General features: G+C 40.3%; 1 pseudogene across 1 annotated transcript; it reads left to right on the top strand.

The window, feature by feature from the left end:
* The first annotated feature begins 623 nt into the window (after positions 1-623).
* Positions 624-2,194, top strand: LOC128563579 (serine/threonine-protein phosphatase 2A catalytic subunit alpha isoform-like; annotated as a pseudogene). Its single transcript, XR_008373835.1, has 2 exons — positions 624-975; positions 1,016-2,194. The product of XR_008373835.1 is annotated as a serine/threonine-protein phosphatase 2A catalytic subunit alpha isoform-like (transcript).
* Positions 2,195-6,645: the final 4,451 nt, after the last annotated feature.

The following is a 6,645-nucleotide window of genomic DNA, read 5'->3' as shown; positions in this document are numbered from 1 at the left end:
GCAAATGCTACTTCTTTCTGCTGGCCTTGCTAAGCTGGCAGAATGTGAGTCTGGGCTTGTCAGTTGCTTATTTTGTCTATCACTGGAGATACCCCTTCCAAGAGATGAAGAGAAAGACCACAAACATCATTTAAACCTTGTCCTGAAGTGAGTTTGTACTTTTCAGTCATACGATTCAATAAATGGTTTTCTTATAACATAGAAATTGGTTTTAATTTTAAGATATTTGACTTTTATCTACATTTTCTAAAAGTAACATATGTTCGAAGGCAATAGAACACAGTAATTAAAAGTGAGATTACTAGAATTATACAGTCCTTGGTTAAATTCTGATTCAGCCACTTAATGGGCATGACCTTGAACAAGTTACTTAAAAACTATTTGAACCTCAAGTTTCTCAGATTAAGACCACAATAGTGACAGAGAGCTGTGTTCTGGAGCTAGGGCGAGCGGAGGAGGCGCGGCTGGCTGAGCTCGGCGGGACAGGGCCAGGGCCAGCGGGCCAGCGCCGAGCAGCGTCAGCGGCCGAGAACGGAGCCCGAAACGCTGTGTGCGTGTGGCCGGTGTGCGGGCGGCGGCGCGGGAAGAGCCAGGTGCGACAGCCAGTCCGGGTGGGTGGCATCATGGACGAGAAGGTGTTCACCAAGAAGCTGGACCGTGGATCGAGCCGCTGAATGAGTGCAAGCAGCTGTCCGAGTCCCAGGTCAAGAGCCTGTGCGAGAAGGCTAAAGAAATCCTGATGAAAGAACCCAACGTGCAGGAGGTTCCATGTCCAGTCACTGATCTCATGGGACTGTTTAGAACTGGTGGCAAATCACCAGAGACAAATTATTTGTTATGGGAGATTATGTTGACAGAGGATATTATTCCTTGAAACAGTTACACTGCTTGTAACTCTCAAGGTTCTTATACTGAAGGCCTCACCATTCTTCCAGGGAATCATGAGAGCAGACAGATCACACAAATTTATGGCTAGTTGACATCTTTAAAACATTTAATCTTTCCTCCTAGAAAGCCACTTCTAGGGAGTGTGGAAATACTTTACAGATCTTTTTGATTATCTTCCTCTCACTGCCTTGGTGGATGGACAGATGGTCTGTCTACAGGGTGGCCTCTTGCCATCCATAGATACACTGAATCATATTAGAGCCCTTGATTGCCTGGAAGAAGTTCCACAGGAGGATCCAATGTGTGTCTTGCTGTGGTCAGATTCAGATGACTGTGGTGGTTAGGGTTTATCTCCTCGAGGAGCTAGTTATACCTTTGGGCAAGATATTTCTGAGACATGTAATCATGCCAATGGCCTCACATTGGTGTCTGGAGCTCATCAGTTGGTGATGGAGGGATATAACTGGTGCCATGACAGGAATGTAGTAACAGATTTTCAGTGCTCCAAACTATTGTTATCATTGTGGTAATCAAGCTGCAATCATGGAACTTGATGATACTCTAAAATACTCTTTCTTACAATTTGACCCAGCACCCTGTAGAGGCCAGCCACATGCTACTTGTTGTACCCCAGACTACATCCTGTAATGAAATTTTAAACTTGTACAATATTGCCATAAACCATAAATTGACCCAATGGAAATGGGAAGAGCAACAGTAACCCCCAAGTGTCAGAAAATAGTTAACATTCAAAAAACTTGTTTTCACGTGGACCAAAAGATGTGCCATATAAAAATACAAAGCCTCTTGTCATCAAAAGTCATGACCACTTTAGAATGAACCAGTTCGTTGCATGCTGAAGCAACATTGTTGGTTAAAAAACCAGTTTCTGGCATAGCGCTATTCGTAGTTACTTTTGCTTTCTCTGAAATAAGATGTAAACATTAACACCACGTGAATACAATTTAACTTCCATTTAGCTATAGCTTTATTCAGCATGACTGTAGATAAGGATAGCAGCAAACAATCATTGGAGCTTAATGAACATTTTTAAAAATAAGTACCAAGGCTTCCCCTCTACTTGTGAGTTTTGAAATTGTTTGTTTATTTCAGGGATACCATTTAATTTAATTATATGATTTATCTGCACTCAGTTTATTCCCTTCTCAAATCTCAGCCCCATGTTGTTCTTTGTTATTGTCAGACCTGGTGAGTTGTTCTGAACAGAACTGTTTTACCCCCTCCTATAAGATGATATTACTGCACAAGAGCACTGCAGTGTTTTTCATAATAAATTTGTGAACTAAGAACTGAAAAAAAAAAAAAAAGACCACAATAGTACCTTATTCATACAGCCGTGTGAAGGAGAATGCTGGTTTAGTATAGGACCTGGTTATTAAAGAGTGCTCAAGGCATATTAACTATTGTTATTTTTATTAGATAATTAGGAGATTTCATATGGAATGAAAGGGAGTCATGATTCAACATATGGCACCTAAACTATTTATCAGTGGTATAATGCAGGGTGCAACTAAGAAATAGAAACAATTCTGAGTGTTTAAATAGAGGTAATTTAATATAATAAATTGGCCACCCAAAGAGGCGATAAGAAAACAGAGAACAGTTATATCCCCAAATTGGCAATAGCTGTATCCTGCGGCCACCCTTAAGCAGGAGAGACTAAAGGTGTCCTTTCAAAACCGGAACCATGTCCACTGGAAGTCCTGAAAGAGATGAAGCCACTTCCAGAAGAAGCACTCAAATCAGAGAAGATTAGCAGTACCCTAGCTTCTCTCTTAGTCCCACCCTCTAATCTCTGATTGGCTGAGCCTCACTGAAGGAAACAGCCTGAAGAGGCCAGAGCAGAGCTGGGAAATAAAGAATTATTTCTTTATTTGTTATAAACAGCGCTGATTATAACAGCTCTGATTAGTCCAGAGAGTGGAGTACTGAATCCCGTCTCCACTGGCTCATCTTCACAAGCACAGATGCTGCCCTATACTCCAGTGGTGTGGTGGCTATGTCCACGTTCCTAAGTATCTAGGTTTACCAGGCTGTTCAGATTGGTATTAAGTGGATAATCTACCCACACTCTGTACTGATAGACGTTAAGAATACTGCACCTTAACAGCTCAGGAGTGATTAGAATTGTTTTTTAATTTCTCTCTCTCTTTTTTGCCAGTAGACAACCAGGGAGATTGGAATTTTTATAGCCCTAAGAATATACGAGTTGATAGAAAATTATAGAATCGAAATTTTTGGTGAAAGATAATCAAAAGTCTCCAGCCTGTAATTATGGGAAGTACATTTTACATGCGCCTTTTTTGTGTTTGCATATTTATACAACTGGAAACTGATATCCTTTGTAGTGCTTGAGGGCAAGCTCTGCGCTGTTAGACTTGGGAGAATTCCATTTTATTTATTCTGAATCACAGCATGCTACATGCTTTCAACTTGGGTAGTCTTTCATTTCCTGACAAATTTTCTTCCTTTTTATTAAGTTACCCGAAGCTCTGCACTTTCTCCCCCTCTTCATTATGCCTTGTAGACAGAGGTTTTTAAATCAGCATCCTCTCAACAGACTCTACATTGTAAGAATTCCTTCAGAAAATTGTTCACTGTGGAGATCTGTGTTTGAAAATGGTCAAGATTAAAGACATTGCTGAGCGGTTCAGATGACTCTTTGCAGTTCGTGTGTCTCTTTCAAGGTACAAAGAACTGCCTGTTTCATGAAAAAATGAAGCCAAAGCAAGCAAGAGTTTTGAAACTGCATCTCCAAACATTTAGATTTACAAAATACTTCCAATTCTGTAGTGTCCCTCCACAAATCTCCAACCCCATCGGCTGAATCATGGTTTCCTATTATTTTTCCTTCAGCTCCTCCAGTTAAGGATGTGATTACTTTGTTGGTAAATAGTCAAGCCAATGGAACATAATGGAAATTGAAATAACCCAATGATACCGATTTTCTTGAATGGTTTTTAACAAATGACAAAAGAAGAGGAAGGTGGTTTCACCTCTCACCAAACTATCCCATAGAGCAGTGATTTTCAACCACTCTGCCATGGAGCCAGGAGAGGATCTTAGATGCACTTTGAAAATGTTTAATTAAATTATTTTCAAAAGAAGTTCAAAGCACAGTAAGTATATTCTTCTTTTTACTCTTTCTTTTTTTATCAACATAATTTAAGTGTACTGAGGAAGTTTACAGATTCAAGCATGCCATGAGATACAAAGGGTTGAAAAACACTGCCCTAGAGAATGATAAAAAGTGGGCATGGGCAGTGGCTGGTGCCTGTAAACCCAGCACTTTGGGAGGCCAAGGTGGGAAAATCCCTTGAGCTCAGGAGTTGGAGAGCAGCCTCAGTGACGTGGAGAGACACTGTCTACAAAACTTTAAAAATAATTAGCTTGGCATGGTAGCACACACCGGTAGTCCCAGCTATTAGGAAGCTGAGGTAGGATAATCTCTAGGGCCCAGGAGTTTGCAATTGCAGTGAGCAATGATGATGCCACTGTACTCTAGTCCAGATGATAGAGCAAAACCCTGTCGAAAGGAAGGAAGGAAGGAAGGAAGGAAGGAAAGAAGGAAGGAAGGAAGGAAGGAAGGAGAGACAAAAAGAAAGAAAATGATAAAAAGAGACAAAATGGAATTTACTGGTGACAAGAGGGAGAAAGATCAAGAGATTTGGATACAAAACAAGATATGGCTAATTGTACAAAGGAAAAAACACAAATTAATGGAATAAATAATCATCAATTATGGAAAAGAGATTATCAGTTGTAAGACTTGGTAACCACTATGTAGAAAATTAATATTAAGTCTAGGCAAAATCCCTTCCTAGGTTTCTTACCATGATTTGTAAATAACCCCTTGGCAATATTATCAGATATTTTGATGGTATTATCAAAAACATCCTCTTAACATCTTTTCCTTCTAATTCTCTCAGCTAGATTAATGATTCCTATTTTTTTGGATACCATAATTTATGAATTCTATATAAGCATGCTTTGAAATTTATGGAAGAGCCGAATCTGGAAGAGACAACTAAAACAATTTTCAAGCTGCTTATACCAGAGCAAGAAAAAGACAGTTGGATAGGTAGGGGGTGGGAAAGGGAAGCAGCATGGAGATTGAATTAGTCACTTGCTAAAGGAAAAACAATGAATTGTTAGACAGAAGAAAGTCACTTGGAATTAAATAAGGTATGGTAGTAAAAATTGCCACTTATCCATTAAACAGATATATACACCTATTGATCCTAAACCTATGCAAATTTTCTTTTGGAATTTAAATGAACTGGTTTAGATGCTACCACTGGTTGAATGTGACTGTCATACTTAGGATAATAAGGGATGTGCTGGAACTTGGCCTCTTGATGGTTTCATCGTGAAATCTCTTCATCAGGTAACTGGAGTCCTTGGCATGGGCCTTAATTTTCAGGTTGATCGCTCTCTTGGGCATCATAGGAGATTTGCATACTTGTCTTACTCCTTCCAATACTTTCTTTTAGGTAGCATTCTTCTTCTTCTTCTTCTTGTTTGTTTTTTTTTTTTTTTGAGACAGCCTCAAGCTGTTACCCTGGGTAGAGTGCCGTGGCATCACAGCTCACAGCAATCCCCAAACTCTTGGGCTTAAGCAATTCTCTTGCCTCACCCTCCCAGGTAGCTGGGACTATAGGCGACCACAACAATGCCCGGCTATTTTTTTTGTTGCCGTCGTCATTGTTTGGCAGGCCTGGGCTGGATTTGAACACGCCAGATCTGGTGTATGTGGCTAGCGCCATAGCTGCTTGAGCTACAGACGCCGAGCCAGGTAGCATTCTTCTGAGAGCAGGTTACATCCTTAGCATCTGCTTAAAGAATGTCTCCAGGAACTTTTGCTTCTTGGTAATCCTTTACTAAGTGTATAATGACATTTCAAGGTTATGGTTAGAGTATTATTCCTTGAAATCATTCATTCATTTACTCACCCAATATTTGTGGAGCATCTATATGAATTTGGATCCTGTGGTAGACACAGGACATTCCTGGGCTTTCTCCAAGTCACCCTGCCTCGCCAGCCCATATTAATGCACATAGACAGAAGCAAAGTCCTAAGTTTCTACTCTATGATTACTTCGCCCTGTATTTCACAACCATCAAGGCTGGGATAACACGGCTACTAAAATCCAAGGTAATTTTAGTGGTATTTTAACTACTATAAGAAATAAATACATACATAAACTGTTGTGTATAATTAGGAACACTGCTTGAGAACTGGGTTCTACTCTGGGCCATATAGTTTAAGAGGAACATTTTTGTGAGCATAGCAAAGGAATGTTTGAAAGTGGAGTGAGCATGACTGTGAAGGGGTTTAGAAATCATCTCAAAAGGAGCATTGAAAAACTGGAGAAGGCTAGATAAGGGAAGCAAGATGCAAAAATCTGAAGGATTGTCACAAAAGGGAGAGAAGAGCCTTGGTCTATTGTACTCAAGAAGGTGGTATAAACATCCCTGAGATGAGCCTCTGTCTTCCAGGAAGCACCAAGAGCAAAAGTGATCCCTTGGGCCTGATGTTGGCATTGCAATAAAACTCCAATTGCCTTGGCTATGAGTGGGCAGGAGCACAGGTGCTGTCTGAACTTGCAGTGGTACCTTAGTGAGGCCTCCTATTTGGAGGTAGTTCACGAAAGGCCATGGCAGTTGATCTTGAAAGATTACATTTTAGAACCAAATGAATGGGCAACGTCTAAATCCCTGAAACTGAGTTTAGTA

Source organism: Nycticebus coucang, chromosome 13, assembly GCF_027406575.1.
Source record: "Nycticebus coucang isolate mNycCou1 chromosome 13, mNycCou1.pri, whole genome shotgun sequence".
Classification (NCBI taxonomy): domain Eukaryota; kingdom Metazoa; phylum Chordata; class Mammalia; order Primates; family Lorisidae; genus Nycticebus; species Nycticebus coucang.
The sequence above is the reverse complement of the archived record's forward strand: the minus strand, read 5'-3'. Positions and strand labels throughout refer to the sequence as shown.